Source organism: Mustela lutreola, chromosome 7 (genome assembly GCF_030435805.1).
Source record: "Mustela lutreola isolate mMusLut2 chromosome 7, mMusLut2.pri, whole genome shotgun sequence".
In the NCBI taxonomy this organism is placed as follows: Eukaryota; Metazoa; Chordata; class Mammalia; order Carnivora; family Mustelidae; genus Mustela; species Mustela lutreola.
Genome location: NC_081296.1, coordinates 94,553,882 through 94,572,144, shown reverse-complemented (window position 1 = coordinate 94,572,144; position 18,263 = coordinate 94,553,882). Strand labels below are relative to the sequence as shown.

Genomic DNA, 18,263 nt, shown 5'->3' with positions numbered 1-18,263 from the left:
AGTTTTTAAAGTCCTTACAGTTTATAACAGTGGCTCCCAAGTCCGGCTACTTTTCAGAATCAACTGGGGAGGCTTTTTTCTTTTTCTTTTCTTTTCTTTTTTTTAATACTAAATTTTATTTTAAATGCAGACTCTTTTTTTGAATTAAAGATTTTATTTATTTATCTGACAGACAGAGGTCACAAGTAGGCAGAGAGGCAGGCAGAGAGGTGGGGGAAGCACTCCCTGCTGAGCAGAGAGCAGGATGTGGGGTTTGATCCCAGGATCCTGAGATCATGACCTGAGCTGAAGACAGAGGCTTAACCCACTGAGCCACCCAGGTGTCCTTTAAATGCAGATTCTTGAGCCCTACTTTCAAGATTCTATTTTGAGATAAGTCTAGAGTGGACAGAGGAGTCTACATTAATCACCTTCCCCCCTTCCCCTGGGACACACACACAGACACACACACACACTCCCCAAATGATTTTTGACAAGCAGATAGTTTTGGGAACCAATGATCTAAAATTGTAAGAATCTTAAATTTAAACCCTTTTTTTTCATGTGAGTTTGTTTTATATTTCAACCTATAATGTGACCTGTAATATGGTTGAGGATGGTGGGAAAGGGACGAAGGTGTTTGTTGGGTCTGTTATCAAAGGAACGAGACTGAGACAAAGTTACACAAAGCCTTATTCTATGCCACGCATTAGAAGTTATACTGACCGGCCAGGGGAAAGAGGCTGAGACAAAGTGAAAGTTATGTAAAGCTTTATTCTATACCAAGCATTAGAAGTCAGACTGACCGGCCAGGACTGCCTCGGAAGAGAGCGACACCCCTTTGTCTTACAGGCTAGTTTTTATAGGGCACAATCGCAGACATCACAGATATGTGGCTTTGGCTGATTGGATGTCTTCTACCTGTGTGTTTTAGTAATGGTTACCTGGAACCGATACTAGTAACTGCTGAGGCATTTATTAAACAACAAAATGGCTATCTAGGCAACACAGCAACAAAATGGCTACCCAGGCAACAAAATGGCTATCTAGGCAACATGGAGTCACTCTGGCTAAGCAGGCCCAGGCAGGCCCTAGGGGTTTAACAGGTTTTAACATGGAATCAGCCCCAACAGTGTTAAGATTTGTTTGCAAAAAGGATCAGGGTCTGCTTGCAAAAGAGGGTTGAGAAGTACATTTCTTAAAATGCTCGCTATTCTGGTGAAAGTTAAAATGAAACTTAAAAATGTTAAAAAAAATCTATCCTAAAAAAGATGTTTGTTCCACAAAGCTGTTAGTTATAGAAACCTCATTTGATAACTGCAGAAGAAAAAAATACTTTAAAATCTAGCACAGCTTATAGAGTATAAATGAGTGTGCATTTAGTTTGGGTCTTAGCAAATACTTTTGGAGACTACATCCTTTTTTTTTTGTCATTCAATTGAGTGTAATTAACATACAGTGTTCTATTGGTTTCAGGTGTACAATATAATTATTCAATAACTATGCATTTTTCAGTGCTCTTCATGATACATGTACTCTTTTTTTTGAAGATTTAATTAATTTATTTGAGAGAGAGAGGGAAAGAGAGCACAAGCAGGGGGCAGGGAGCAGGAGAAGCAGGGTCCCCACTGAGCAGGGCACCTGACTCGGGGCTCAATCCCAGGAGCTCAGGTTCATGACCTGAGCCGAAGGTAGATGCTTAACTGAGTCACCCAGGTGCCCCATGGTTATGTGCACACTTAATCTCTTTTACCTGTTTCACCTGTTCTCCCACCACCTGCCCTTTGGCAATCGCTAGTTTGTTAGACTCTTTGAGTCTATTTTTTTGTTTCTTTTTTTCTTTGCTCATTTGTTTTTTGTTTTTGTTTTTTCTTTTTAAGGTTTTATTTAGTTAGTTGAGAGAGAGGGAGAACACAATCAGGGAGAGGGCAAAGGGAGAGGGAGAAGTAGATTCTTTGCTGAGCAGGGTGACCAATGTGGGGCTTGATCCCAGGACTCTGGGATCATGACCTGAGTTGAAGGCAGATGCTTAACCAACTGATCCACCCAGGTGCCCCTCATTTATTTTGTTTCTTAAATTCCACATATCAGTGAGATCATATGGTCTTTGTCTCTCTTTGACATTTTGCACTTCTCATTGTATCTTCTAGGTCTGTTCATGTTGCAAATGGCAAGGTTGATTCTTTTTTATGGCTGAGTAATATTCAATATTACTTAATATTATTATTCTATATTACTTAGTATTACTTAATATTATTAATTAACAATAGCTTTATATAGTCATCTATTGATGGGTGTTTGGGCTGCTTCCATAATTTGGCTATTATAAATAATGCTGTAATAAACACAAGGGATGCATGTCTTTTTGAATCCATGTTTTCATATTTTTTGGATAAATACCCAGTACTGGAATTACTGGATCATATGATAATTCTATTTTTTAAAATTTTTGAGGAGCCTCCATATTTTTCATAATGGCTATACCAATTTGCATTTCCACCAACAATATACAAGGATTCCTTTTTCTCCACATCCTCACCACCATTTGCTGTTACTTGAGTTTTTGATTTTTAGCTATTCTGGCAGGTGGGAGATTAAATCTCATTGTGGTTTTGATTTGCATTTACCTGATGATGAGTGATGTTGAGTATCTTTTCATGTGTCTGTTGGCCATCTGTATGAATTTAGAAAAATGTCTATTCGGATCCTGTGCCCATTTTTAATCAAATTTTCATTGTTTTTGATTTTGAGTTGTATGAATTTTTGATGTATTTTGGATATATTCCAAAATATCAGATATATCATTTGGAAATATCTTCTTCCATTCAGTAGGCTGCCTTGTCTTTTGGTTGACCTAGACCATAGTAGTAAAGATACAGTAACTATTTATTGAATGAATAAATTTGATAACACACCTTTATGGAATCTTCCAACTGGGTTGGAAGATTTAAGGAATGACAATAAAAAAGTGAAAAAGGAAGAAATGGCTTTAAATGAAGAGCAGAAAGGATTAAATTTGGTGGGGTGCCTGGGTGGCTCCGTCGGTTAAGCGTCTGACTCTTGGCTTTTGGCTCAGGTCATGATCTCAGGGTTGTGACATTGAGCCCTATGTCATCACGCTCCCCAGTTAGCAGGGAGTCTGCATGAGATTCTCTCCTTTTCCTTCTACTCCCCCCAACCAAGATAAAAAAAAAGGATTAAATTTGGAAATAAGAGTACCTAGTCCATATAGATGAAGGACCCAAGCTCCAAGGCCTCCATCATTAGCAGAGCACCTGAAAGAGTGAAGTACAGATAAGGCTTTTGTCAGTTGTAAGGATTCTGGTGGCCTGGGAAACCTAGAGGTATTCAAAGCCTAGAGGTATTCAAAGCCTCAGGAAACCTAGAGGTATTCAAAACCATAACACAAAAAATCACAAACACTGCACACTGTGCAATAAACCCACTTCTAAATGTAGAGCTGAATTCTGCTCCTGCTATTAGTTTGCAAGTGCCGATACCATATAAATTCTATGGAAATGCAGTTGTAGTCCTTCTAATTACCTCTATAAATTAAAAAATGTGTGGTATAAGTCACAAAGGGCACTGACCAAAGAAGGAGTTGGACTTTTGGGTTCTGGAAGAGTCTTTTCCACTGAACCATCTGTGGCTTTGGACCAACTAATTAGCTGCTGTGGGCCTCAAGTAATTCACCCCTTGGTTGTCGATAAAAATGTTACTCCCTGGGGTACAGAGAGGTAGATGTTTTTAACTCTCTAGAGTAAAGGTGCCCTATAAAGTTGAAAATAACAGATACGATATTGTAGAGAATTTAGGCTTCTTAGAAAAAAGTCTCTTTATATGTGAATTTTATTTTTCCTTTTTTCTGCCTGAAGTAGATACAGCTTTGACCAAATCTCTCATTTTAATCCATGTCCTATCCATAAGAAATGCATAATGAATGTATTGATGAATTACCATGCAAGCTGAGAAGCTGCATGCTGGCTTGCTTGAGGATTCAATTAAAATTGAGCAATATTATTTTGAATAATCAAATGCTGTTTTGAATAAGTAATTCAAGTAAATAAGGCAATTAGTAAAAAGGGATGGTGATGAAGTTGAGTGGGAGCAATTCTAATATGTGTGTGTGTATGAAATATAATTTTTATATATATTTTAAATACAACTTCAGGATTAAAAAGATAATAGCTTATTGGAATGGAAAAGTTTATATTGGAAATGAATTCCCCAACAAGGAAGTCCTTCATGTTTGTAACCATTCTATAATCCTAAAACAGGTTTAATAAAGTCCATAAAGCTGTATTTAGTACTAATGTAAAAGATTGTCCCTGCCCTGTGGCCAGGCCTAGAGCTAATATAAAAGTTTGGACTGTATCTATACCACATTAAACAACTGTATATATGAAAAACCATCCAAGAAATCATTCATGTGATAGGTAAGTAATTCAAACATCCATTCTTTTCTTCTCTCCCTGCCTCTGTCTCTCTCTCCTTCTTGGAATTGGCTCAGGTAATTGTGGAGGCTGACAGGTCCAAAATCTTCAGGGTGGGCTCACAGGCTGGAGACCCGGGGGAGGAGATGATGCCACAGTTTAAATCTGAAGGCTATCTTTTGGCAGAATTCCCTCTTCTTTGGGAGGTCAGTCTTTTTAATTTAATTATTAATTTTTAAAATTTGAGTATAGTTGACACACAGTGTTACATTAACTTCAGATGTACAATTTTATCATTCAGTAATTCTGTATGTTATGCTAGGCTCACCCCAGTGAGGTGACCATTTGTCACCATACACAGGTATTATAATATTATTGACTACATTCTTTATGCTGTACCTATTATTCTCATGATTTACTCATTCTGTAACTGGAGGCCTATATCTCCTCCACCCCTTCACCCATTCTCCCACCACTCTGGCAACTGCCAGTTTGTTCTCTGTATTCATGAGATGCTGCTTTGTGTGTTTATTCATTTTTTTTTTTTTTTTTTTTAGAGTCTACCAATAAGTGAAATCATATGGTATTTGTCCTTCTCTGTCTGAATTATTTCACATATTTCTTAATGCCCTTTAGGTCCACCCAAGTCAGTCTTTTTCTTTCTTTCCTTCTTCTTCTTCTTTTTTTTAAAGGCCTTCAACTGATTGGATGAGGCCCATCCACATTATGGAGGGTAATGTACTTTACTTCTAGTCTGCTGATTTAAATATTAATCTTATTAAAAACACCTTCACAGAATCATCTAGAATAACATTTGATGAAATAGCTGTGCACTATGCCCCAGCCAAGTTGACACATAAAATTAACCATCATGATACGTGATGTATTTTTGTAGTCTTCCTTCAAGTCCTTGTTGAAATGAGGTAGGGCATAAAATATACCTAAAGTTAAACATGCTTCTTCTTTTTAGTTTCTAAAAGCCTTACCTGGAACAACCTTTAGTTTTAGTAAGCCTCACCCTGTCTTCTTTGGACTGGCTATTATTTCATCACCCTGGTATTGAAGAGCTCTGTGTAGGCAGAAGCTGCAAGCCAACCATCCCGGCCATGGCAAACAGATGCTTCTATGTATGCGTTCCGCTGGCTATGCCTCTCTCTGGAGATTTAGAAAACCTGAGTATCAGCTATATAGGTATTAAGTAAACACTTAAACTTCAGTTTTCTAGTTGTCTGACTTAAGACTCTTGGTTGCTATTATCAGGAACACATTTCTAATTCTTTAAGCAAGAAGTAAGTTTATAAGAAGGATTCAAGCAAAATTAGGATGGCTTGTGTTATTCAAAGTTAAAGAGAAATAAATAATAGGTAAAAAGCCTGGAAGTAAGCTGCATATTGTGATTATGAAGGTTCTTATGATCTCATAGCAACTAGACCAGGAAGTTCTGCTTTATGTCTAATCTAAATTCTTGCTGCTGAAATTTAAGTAGTTCTTTTTCTGACTAATGGTACAGGAGAAAATTTCATCTTAGGATAGGAAGCATCTCTGGGTCATGTATTAATCACCAGGCTAAGAGGCTGTGGCCAGGAGCGTAGGATCTATAGTAAAAGTACAGCTTTTGGGGGCCGTGTGTGTATGTGTGTATGTGTGTGTTGGTGTGTAAGAGTGGGTGAGAAGAAGGTGGAGGAGAAGGGAAGGGACAAAGAGACATTTAGGTGGGATATTTTTCGGTGAACAGATGCTTGGACTGGGCAGGCACAATAAACCTTGTCTATGATAGCTTTTTCTTTTATAATTGGTAGTTTTAAGCCACTTAGAATGATAATAAAGAAGAAAGTCCTAATATTAGAGTGCGGAAGTGTTCTTGAAAGGTTTACTAATCAATTTCCTCACCCTGCTTTCCTAAGAAATGTTTTTGTTAAATACTATACTTACTGACTGTGAGAATAAAGAGCAGCAATATAGAATGTAAAACAAAACTCCCCCATTGCCAGTATTAGCCCCAGTACCTTCACCCCAGTGCCATTCACTAGAAGTTAACTGTTGCTCTATTTGGTAGGTAAGTTTCAGATATTTCCTCAAAACGTGTAACTATCTTTATTTGTAAAACATCTACAGCATATACACAGTACCAATCAGGATGTTTTTAGTTGCAAGTTAGGGAAAACTTAATTCAAGTTAGCTAATTTTATGAGGATATTTATTACCTTAATAGCAAGAAGTTTGGGGGTAGGGTGTCTCCAGGCACAATATGATCAGGGCTCTGGATCAGATTTGTGTGATTTTTTAAAAAATTAAAAAAATTTTTTTTTAGTTCTGCCTCCTACATGTGTTGGCTGGTCTTCACAGATAGCTTTCCTCATGGTGACTGAAGGGATCTCAAAGCATCTGGGTCACATCCCTCCTTGTTCATAGCTGGTCAGAGAGGGAGAAAACTTACTTCAGTCATGGAATCTCTTGGATCAATTTAAATCCTGTGTTCATCTCTGGGTCAATAGCAATTATGGAGCACCGCCACATGCTGATTGGTTTAAGACTGGATTCCTGACCAATCACTGATGAGGGGGATTAGGTTACCATAATCAGATTAGACCAACCAGAGTCCACCCCTAGAGATGGAATACAGTCAATTTCTGCTGAGTCACATGATCTTTCTCGGTAAAAGGTGAATGTATGTTGAGATGGAGGCCGGAGAGGATTGCTGTGGTGTAGGCAACCAACAATGCCACTTAGATGCTTGTCTGTGAGCATATAAACTGTACGTCATTCTTTCCCCCAGCAGAAGACCATACAATGCATTTGATTTGACTTTTTCAAGTAGGGAATTATTTTGAAATTTTTGAGCTAAGAACTGAAGATTAGAACTTGCAGATTTATAAGCAATAGGATCATTAAGATGTTTATGAAAAGCAGAAATAGAGATTTTCATAGAACCTGACTAGAAAGAGTGACCAGGAAAGGATGATATTTTAGGGTATTAGTAACTGATACTACCTCAGGGTGGTGAGGGCCACATAGAGAATGAAGGGAGGGAGGAGTTTCTGCTGCTGTGAGTGTGTCTTTGAAGTTTCTTCATTGTCTTTTGCTGCTGCCTGGCTTCTTTCAACTAGTCCTTCTCTTATCATCCCTGCTCATCCACCTCCCTGGGTCCTAAAATGGCAGTATATCAGATGGCAAATGATAGTTTGATTTTAGGAATATCTTTTTTTTAAACATCTTAATTAAATTTTATTTTTTTTCAGTGTTCCAAGGTTCATTGTTTATGCACCACACCCAGTGCTCCCTGCAATTTGCACCCTCCTTAATACCCACCACCGGGCTCACCCTTTGTCCCCAACTCCTCCCCTCCCCAAATCCTCAGTTTGTTTCTCAGAATCCCCAGTGTCTCATGCTTTATCTCTCCCTCTGATTTATGGTACCATTTCACTTTTCCTTTCCTTCTCCTAATGTTCTCCATGTCATTCCTTATGTTCCACAAGTAAGTGAAACCATATGATAATTGACTTTCTCTGCTTGACTTATTTCACTCAGCATAATCTCCTCCACTCCCATTCATGTTGATATAAAAGTTGGGTATTCATCCTTTCTGATGGCTGGGTGATATTCCATGGTACATATCTTTCTAACAGTAAGGTTACTGATACTATTAAAAAAAGTCCATCTAACTTTTCCAAATATTGCTGGCTATTAGAAACTTGAATATCTATAATTTATATTAGTGAAATATAATTCATTCCAGATAGTTGACTATATTATCTAGCTCAGTCATTAGGAAATGGGCACATGTGCCAAAGCTGATTGCACACCAAGATGCAGGTGGTTCCCAGTGTACCCAAGGTGACACCCACTTTCTCTTTGGCATCATTCTTCAGCAGTTAGAGTGGAATATCATGATTCTCACTAAAGTCTTCTCTGATGGGTCTGGTTTGGAGGTAGGTAGTTGACAGGGTCTTGGAAAGCCAAGGGTAGTGTACTGGGTGGTGTGTACTTTTCTGTGAGGGTGGAGGAGTAATGGTCTAGAAGAGCTGTTGTGAGTGGGGAGTCTCCTATACCACTTTCACCTCTGAGGGATATGGAACAATGAGTAGCCTTTACCTGGTGAGTTGCTAGAGAAATGGAGTCCTTCATGGAGAGACAGGAGAAGAAGGCAGGGTCCAGAGAGGCTGTTTGTATGTGACTGCTCAGAGAGAAGCGAGCCTCAGCTGGGTCTCAGCAACACAGGCTGCCGAGGGTGAGGAAATAGGGTTCTCAAGGCAGTCACCAGGAGTCTGGGCTCCTAAGCTCTCTGGGCATCAGGTGGCAGTGAAAATACCAAACTGGCAAGTCTATTGTGAGAATCAGCTGCAGTTGCCCATCTGGACATATCCTTTGTTTTGAAATTGTTATTTTTCAGCCCTGCATCATAATGTAAGCATTGATTCCCTAAGTGAACCTGATCTCATCTATAGGAAAAGAAGATTCTCGGCTTCTGCCTTTTCCCTTTATTGCCACTATTATACCTCTGCTTAAAAAAAGATGTCAGTGATTTGGCACCCCATTGTTGAACTGTTGCCATCTCTTTTTTTTTTTTTTTTGTTCCAGGTTCATAATTTATTGTACAAATTGAGTATCACATGATGGGTTGATATTAGCTTCTCCAGGCATGGGAACTTAATAGATGAGGTACAGGTTAAAATCTGTTTATGTTGCTCTCACAAGTGGTGTTTTTTAAGACCTTAACTTGAAGTATAAGACTATCAAAGCAATGCCTCCTTTTGTGGCCAGTACACCATTCATTCTACTTTTAAGAGTATAAGAGTAGAAATATTTTTTGATAGCGGTGAAATGGAATTGCGCATTAGCTTCTGGAACTGCCACAATTTCAGTCTTGCAAAAGGCACCAGTCCCTTTGGTTAGTGAACTGTTGCCAACTCTTAGTATAGGCAAAGCATTGTGGACAACTCCCAAGGCTCCAACTACTTGATAAAACCTTAACATCACTTAGTGATGCTTATCAACCACTAATATTAATGGATAACGATGAAAACCACAGATGTCTTCTGAGAACTGACAGCATAAAATTAATTGAGGCTGAGCCATCTTTTTTTGTCAGGAAATGTCATAAAATTATGGAAGTAAACTAGTGTGTTTTCTAATGTTTTAACTTGTGAAAAATTTTCTGTACTTTTTAGTACTAAGTTATCATGTCTATCTGTTTTACAGTAATAACATCTAACATAATTGGTCAAACTCTATCTGAGGAAAATAAAGCATCAGAAAAATTTCAAGAACTTTAACACATTTGTAATTTATTTATTTTTTATTTTTTAAAAAGATTTTTATCTGTTTATTTGAGAGAGAGAGAGAGAGAGTGCAAGCAGGGGGAGGGGCAGAGGGAGAGAGACAAGAGACTCTTCACTGAGTGGGGAGCAACATGGGGCTGGATCGCAGTACCCCGAGATCATGACCTGAGCTGAAGTCAGATGCTTGACCAACTGAGCCACCCAGGTGTCCTCAATTTTTTTTACATTTCATTTTTTTTTCAATTGAAGTATAGGTGACACACATTTAAAACTTCATTTATAAATGTTTTTATTAGGTGGTTATAATATTGCTAATCAGGTTGCAGTGAATATGATAGATTTTTTTGGATTGTGTAGGCACCAACCATTAAAGAGTATGAAGATTAATACTACAGTCTCATCAGACATACACAGTGGGCCTCAGATCACTATTCTGGAGGGAGCTGAGAGAAGAAATTTGTATTATATGTTCCCCATGAACTCATTAAACACTCATGGCCACTTTTTGGTTTTGGTTTTTAATTGGAGGCAGGAAGTTTTGCTGACCAGCTTTGGGTTGTTTAGAATCAAACTCCATGTCTGAATACATAGCAGTAAATATTGTATTCTCAGAACTTTTCTGTTTAGGGGCACCTGGGTGGTTCAGTCTATTCAGTGTCTGACTCTTGATTTTGGCTCAGGTCGTGATCTCAGGGTTGTGAGACTGAGCTGTTGGGTTCTGTGCTGGGCGTGGAGCCTGACTAAGAGTCTCTCTCCTTCATCCTCTACACCTCACCCTGCCCCCCCTTAAAATTTTTTTCTTTTAAAATTTAACAAATAATTACTGAGCACTTATTACATGCAAAGATTGACATTATGTCCTGGAAATATGTATAGGGTACAGATCTATCCTTTGAGGAACTTAGCATTTGGTGGGAGATATACATGCATTTTCAAATTTCAAATTGGATCTTAACAGCATCCATATGTATGTGTATACATACACATATATAATGGTAAAAATAATATATTTTAAGAATAGCTAATACCAGATTTATATTTAAGAGGGTGATTATTTTCCCCAAAGAGGAATTTACTGATCTCCTTCTGGAGGCATATAAGCCTTATTTTCAGAGCTGAATGAAAGAAGCTAGGGGTCCCATTGTTCACAGTGCAGAGTTCCACTTTTTTCCTCTATTTTAATTATATTTCAAGGTAGATTTGCCTGGAGTACAGAGCTCCTCTTGCTCAGCCTCTCCAGAAATACACCTACCTGCTGGAGGGAGGAGACCTGGGCCTCTACTTTTGATGCAGAATTTCAATAAGGCCTTCTATTATTAACCCTGTGCCATACCCCACCTACGAGGCAGGCTTTGTTTCTCATTCCTGAAAATTTCTTGCCCATCTGCTTACCAGCTTCCAAAATTTGTTAACACTACTTACTGTCATTTCATTTATCAAGCTCTTTAGTATTTCAGGCTTATTAATGTTACTTCCATTACTTTTATTTTGGGGGCTTTGGGGAAGAAGCAGCAGTAATCTCTTTTTCACAAAAAAAATGTGTGCAATTACCCATGCTTTAGCCTGTGGGATCTTTGGGAATGGCACTGAGACTTGACACCTTTGTGGCATTGCTCCCAGACCACTGCATGTGTTGGTTAGAATGGTTCTTGGCATCTCTCATTCATGCTATATATTGACCCAGCTGGAAGTTTACTACTAAATAGCATGTGCCGTATTCTGAAGCATATTAAATCACTCTATGGGGATCTGTGTGACATTATTATAACTGAACCCCAGTCTATCTACCTGATGCACAGCAAAGTTAATCACTGAGACATCAGGTTTGCAGTAAGGAAAGGGCTTATTTGAGAGGCAGCCAAAAGAGGAGACAGGAGGGCAAGACCCAAATCTTCCTCCCTAAAGGAGAATAGAAAAAATTTTTATAATCATAGGGGATGTGATTCCATACATGTTGATGATAAGAATGGGGAAACTTAAGAATAGGAATAAAAAACTTCTGAAGAAAGCTGAAGCATGTGCTTTGAGCATAGATATATGTAATATACATCCAATGTTCACTTTGGGGTAAAGACTTAGTATCAGAAAGAGTCAAAATTCAGCTCCTTATGTCAAGAGTTTATCTTAGAGGACAAGGAGAAGGGGCTCTGCGCATGCTCCAAGAGCTGGTATAAACTGGATGGGGTTTCGGGTTCATTGTCTCAGGTGAGGAGTGCAGAGCCTTGCTTGCCCATAGGCTGAAACCATATTAGTTGACCTTAAATCCAGGCTTCTGCAGAGACACCTAGTAGATTTGTTAGTGGGGTCCAAAAAGACACACTAACTGATTAGGCAGAAATAGTTCTCTGAAACACAAGCTTTAAATTTCCTATGAGTTTCAACCTCATTAACTGTAGGGAGCATGGTTTAAGTTCCCCCTAAGTCATGGCCATTTTTCAGTCTCGAAGGAATTGAGTTGGTGTCCACCCTTAGCTTCTTTTCTTATCTCCTTTGGTAAGGTAGGTCTCACATAAAAAGTGGTTTTTCAGGTCTTAGCTGTAAGCAAAATTCCCTCAATGATTAACATACCTACATGCAGTGCTAAACAAAAGTTCCTAACCTATAGATCCCAGAAGCAAGGGAAATAGAAGCAACATGGAGTCAGACAGGCTCAGCTTCTCCCTGGCACATTACATACATATCATCAGAACTTCTTCCATTTCCTAAATACTTGAATGGGCAAAGTAGTATCCTAAGTGGGATATAAGAGTTGAATAAGACATGCAATTGCACTTTAAGGAGTCTAGACTCCAGATACTCTGCTGGGGGAATTAAGAACACACATAAGTACCTATAATACAAAAAAGTGCTCTGCAGTAGGTCCTGAGACAGTACTCTGAGAATTCAGGGGAGGAAAAGATTAGTTGTGATAGAAAAGACATGAAGATCAGAGATGAGTTGGCCTCTGACCTGGAGTAGAAAGTTGAACACAAAGGGCATTTCAGGTAAAGGGGAATATCAAAAAAGGATTGGAAGCATGAACACTTCAATTTTGTATTTACCAAATTCCACTGATTTTAAGATGCATATATTGGATACAGTAATAGTCACCTTACAGGCAATACAGTGGCACTAAACTCATATCTCTCAATAGTTACTCTGAATGTTAATGGGCTAAATGCCCCAATTAAAAGACACAGGGTATCAGAATGGATAAAAAAACAAAACCCATCAATATGCTGCCTACAAGAAACTCATTTTAGACCCGAAGACACCTCCAGATTTAAAGTGAGGGGGTGGAAAACAATTTACCATGCTAATGGACATCAGAAGAAGGCTGTGGTGGCAATCCTTATATCAGATCAATTAGACTTTAAGCCAAAGACTATAACAAGAGATGAGGGATGACATTATCTCATACCCAAAGGGTCTGTCCAACAAGAAGATCTAACAATTTTAAATATCTATGCCCCTAATGTGGGAGCAGCCAACTATATAAACCAATTAATAACAAAATCAAAGAAACACATCGACAATAATACAATAATAGTAGGGGACTTTAATACTCCCATCACTGAAATGGACAGATCATCCAAGCAAAAGATCAACAGGGAAATAAAGGCCTTAAATGACACACTGGACCAGATGGACATCACAGATATATTTAGAACATTTCATCCCAAAGCAACAGAATATACATTCTTCTCTAGTGCACATGGAACATTCTCCAGAATAGATCACATCCTGGGTCACAAATCAGGTCTCAACCGGTATCAAAAGATTGGGATCATTCCCTGCATATTTTCAGACCACAATGCTCTGTAGCTAGAACTCAATCACAAGAGGAAATTTGGAAAGAACCCAAATACATGGAGACTAAACAGCATCCTTCTAAAGAATGAATGGGTCAACCAAGAAATTAAGGAAGAATTGAAAAAATTCATGGAAACAAATGATAATGAAAACATTGGTTCAAAATCTGTGGGATTCAAAGGCAGTCCTGAGAGGAAAATATATAGCGGTACAAGCCTTTATCAAGAAGCAAGAAAGGTCTCAAATACACAATCTAACCTGACACCTAAAGGAGATGAAGAAAGAACAACAAAGAAAGCCTAAACCCAGCAGGAGAAGAGAAGTCATAAAGATCAGAGCAGAAATCAATGAAATAAAAACCAAGAAAACAACAGAACAAATCAGTGAAACTAGGAGCTGGTTCTTTGAAAGAATTAATAAGATTGATAAACCTCTGGCCAAACTTATAAAAAAAGAAAAAAAGAGAAAGAACCCAAATAAATAAAATCATGAATGAAAAGGAGAGATCACAACCAACACCAAAGAAATACAAACAATTATAAAAACATTATGAACAACTCTATGCCAACAAATTTGATGATCTGGAAGAAATAGATACATTTTTAGAGACATATAAACTATCACAACTGAACCATACAAACAATTATAAAAACATATTATGAACAACTCTATGCCAACAAATTTGATGATCTGGAAGAAATAGATACATTTTTAGAGACATATAAACTATCACAACTGAACCAGGAAGAAGTAGAAAACCTGAACAGACCCATAACCAGTAAGGAGATTGAAACAGTCATCAAAAATCTCCAAACAAACAAAAGCCCAGGGCCAGACAGCTTCCCAGGGGCATTCTACCAAACATTTAAAGAAGAATTAATACCTATTCTTCTGAAACTGTTCCAAAAAATAGAAATGGCAGGAAAACTTCCAAACTCATTTTATGAGGCCAGCATCACCTTGATCCCAAAACCAGACAAGGATCCCATCAAAAAAGAGAATTACAGACCAATATCCTTGATGAACACAAAAGTGAAAATTATCACCAAAATACTAGCTAAAAGGATCCAACAGTACATTAAAAAGATTATTCACCATGACCAAGTAGGATTTATTCCAGGGCTGTAAGGTTGGTTCAACACCCACAAATCAATCAATGTGATACAGTACATTAATAAAAGAGAGAATAAGGACCATATGGTACTCTCAATAGATGCTGAAAAAGCATTTGACAAAGTGCATCATCCTTTCCTGATCAAAACTCTTCAAAGTGTAAGGGATAGAGGGCACATACCTCAATATCATCAAAGCCATCTATGAAAATCCACCACAAATATCATTCTCAATGGAGAAATACCTGAAAGCTTTTCGACTAAGGTCAGAACACAGCAGGGATGTCCATTATCACCACTGCTATTAAACATAGTACTAGAAGTCCTAGCCTCAGCAATCAGACAACAAAAAGAAATTAAAGGCATCCAAATCAGCAAAGAAGAAGTCAAACTATCACTTTTTGCAGATGATATGATACCATATGTGGAAAACCCAAAAGGCTCCACTCCAAAACTGCTAGAACTTGTACAGGAATTCAGTAAAGTGTCAGGATATAAAGTCAATGCACAGAAATCAGTTGCATTTCTCTACACCAACAGCAAGACAGAAAAAAGAGAAATTGAGGAGTCAATACCATTTACAATTTCACCCAAAACTGTAAGATACCTAGGAATAAACCTAACCAAAGAGGCAAAGAATCTGTACTCAGAAAACTCTAAAGTACTCATGAAAGAAATTGAGGAAGACAGAAGGAAATGGAAAAATGTTCCATGCTTCTGGATTGGAAGAATAAATATTGTGAAAATGTCTATGGTACCTAGAGCAATCTACACATTTAATGCAATCCCTATAAAAATCCCATCCATTTTTTTTCAAAGAAATGGAACAAATAATCCTAAAATTTTTATGAAACCAGAAAAGACCTTGAATAGCCAAAGAATATTGAAAAAGAAAGCCAAAGTTGGTGGCATCACAATTCCAGACTTCAAGCTCTATTACAAAGTTGTCATCATCAAGACAGTATGGTACTGACACAAAAACAGACACATAGATCAATGGAACAGAATAGAGAGCCCAGAAATAGACCCTCAACTCTATGGTCAACTCATCTTCGACAAAGCAGGAAAGAATGTCCAATGGAAAAAAGACAGTCTGTTCAACAAATGGTGTTGGGAAAATTGGACAGCCACATGCAGAAAAATGAAATTGGACCATTTCCTTACACCACACACAAAAATAGACACAAACTGGATGAAGGACCTCAATGTGCGAAAGGAATCCATCAAAATCCTTGAGGAGAACACAGGCAGCAACCTCTTTGACCTCAGCCGCAGCAACATCTTCCTGGGAACATCGCCAAAGGCAAGGGAAGCAAGGACAAAAATGAATTATTGGGATTTCATCAAGATCAAAAGCTTTTGCACAGCAAAGGAAACAGTTAACAAAACCAAAAGACAACTGACAGAATGGGAGAAGATATTTGCAAGCAACATATCAGATTCAGGGCTACTGTCCAAAATCTATAAAGAACTTAGCAAACTCAACATCCAAAGAACAAATAATCCAATCAAGAAATGGGTAGAGGACATGAACAGATATTTCTGTAAAGAAGACATCCAGATGGCCAACAGACACATGAAAAAGTGCTCCACATCACTTGGCATCAGAGAAATACAAATCAAAACCACAATGAGATACCACCTCATACCAGTAAGAATGGCTAAAATGAACAAGTCAGGAAATGACAGATGCTGGTAAGGATGTGGAGAAAGGGGAACCTCCTACACTGTTGGTGGGAATGCAAGCTGGTGCAACCACTCTGGAAAACAGCATGGAGGTTCCTCAAAATGTTGAAAATAGAACTGCCCTATGACCCAGCAATTGCACTACTGGGTATTTACCCTAAAGATACAAACATAGTGATCCGAAGGGGCACGTGCACCGAATGTTTATAGTAGCAATGTCCACAATAGCCAAACTATGGGAAGAACCTAGATGTCCATCAACAGATGAATGGATAAAGAAGAGGTGGTATATGTACACAATGGAATACTATGCAGCCATCAAAAGAAATGAAATCTTGCCATTGCGATGATGTGGGTGGAACTAGAGGGTATTATGCTTAGCGAAATAAGTCAATCGGAGAAGGACAACTATCGTATGATCTCCCTGATATGAGGAAGTGGAGTGCACCGTGAGGGGTTTGGGGGGTAGGAAAAGAATAAATGAAACAAGATGGGATTGGGAGGGAGACAAACCATAAGTGACTCTTAATCTCACAAAACAAACTGAGGGTTGCTGGGGGGAGGGGGAACGGGAGAGAGGGGTAGGGTTATGGACATTGGGGAGGGTATGTGCTATGGTGAGTGCTGTTAAGTGTGTAAACCTGGCGATTCACAGACCTGTACCCCTGGGGATAAAAATACATTATATGTTTATAAAAAAAATAAAAAAAATTAATAAAAAATGTGTATATTGGAAAACACTCAACTATTTTATATATTATAGGAAAAAACCGACTCATAATTAATCCATGATATGATTTTTTTCTTCATAATTCTTATTTCATGCTATTGAGAGGGAGGGTTTTTTTTTTTGATTTATGTAATGTGGATTTTATCGCATTTTATTTTTGTGTATTTGTAAAAAGGAAAATATAAACAAAATAATATTCCTAATAGGTTTTTAAATTTAGAATCTGACTCTTCTGAATCACTCTTTCATATATAATTGATAATATCCATGTTCTTCTACACAGTGTTATTTTTCCTTGTATTTTTCAGTGCACTGGTGGTTCGACAGTTCTTAACAGGGTGTTCCACTCTTGTCTTTGAAATTTTATCCCAAGCTACTGGATACCAAATCTGTACTTGACTTTACTGGGAGGTATCAAATAGATACCTCGATCTTACCAGAAAGCGTTAACTAACTATTTTCTGATAATGACTTTATTTAAATGCACCTCATGTAATATGTTGGCCAAAATGTTGTAAGGCATGCGTGCCACTAAGAAGAGCTAGGCACAAATGGATAATGGTATTGTTTTGCATGTGTAGGCATGACTGGCCTGGCTGGCAGTAGTTGTAAGATGTTGTTGATATAACACATCCTGAGTTTAGAAATATTAATGTATGAAAAAACTAAATACCTTAGAATTGATGAGGCATGAAACTATGATTTGGCATCATCACTTGTGTAATTGAATAATAGCTATCTTCCTCAACATTCGTAAAGACAGAGTTGTCTTGGGGTGCCTTGGGTGGCTCAGTCATTTGAGTGTCTGACTCTTGTTTTTGGCTCTCGTCATGATCTCAGGGTCCTGGGATATAGCCCTGTATCAGGCTCTATGTTCAATGGGGAGTCTGCTTGAGGATTCTCTCTTTCTTCCTCTGACCTTTTCCCCCTAAAATAAAATCAATAAATCTTAAAAAAAAGAGTTGTCTTGTTCACTATTATCTCCCAGAGCCTGTGATGCCTGGCTCAAAGCATATAGACAATAAATATTCATGTAATAATGAGTAAAGGGTGGGGAGGGCCAATTAGGTCTCTTTGTCTAAGGTTACCATGTCCAATATGGTAGCCACTCGTCATATGTGGCAACTTAAATTTCAATTAATTGAAATGAAATTAAACTCAGAATTCATTTGAACCAAGTACTCACTAGGCACAAATGGATAGTGGCTACTGGCTTGGATAGTGCAGATAGAGTACATTTGCTTCATCAGAG

At 38.1% G+C, this 18,263-nt stretch overlaps 1 pseudogene; it reads right to left on the bottom strand.

Moving 5' to 3' along the window:
- Positions 1 to 9,089: 9,089 nt before the first annotated feature.
- On the bottom strand, positions 9,090 to 9,386 carry LOC131837219 (ATP synthase membrane subunit K, mitochondrial-like; annotated as a pseudogene).
- Between the last annotated feature and the right edge of the window lie 8,877 nt (positions 9,387 to 18,263).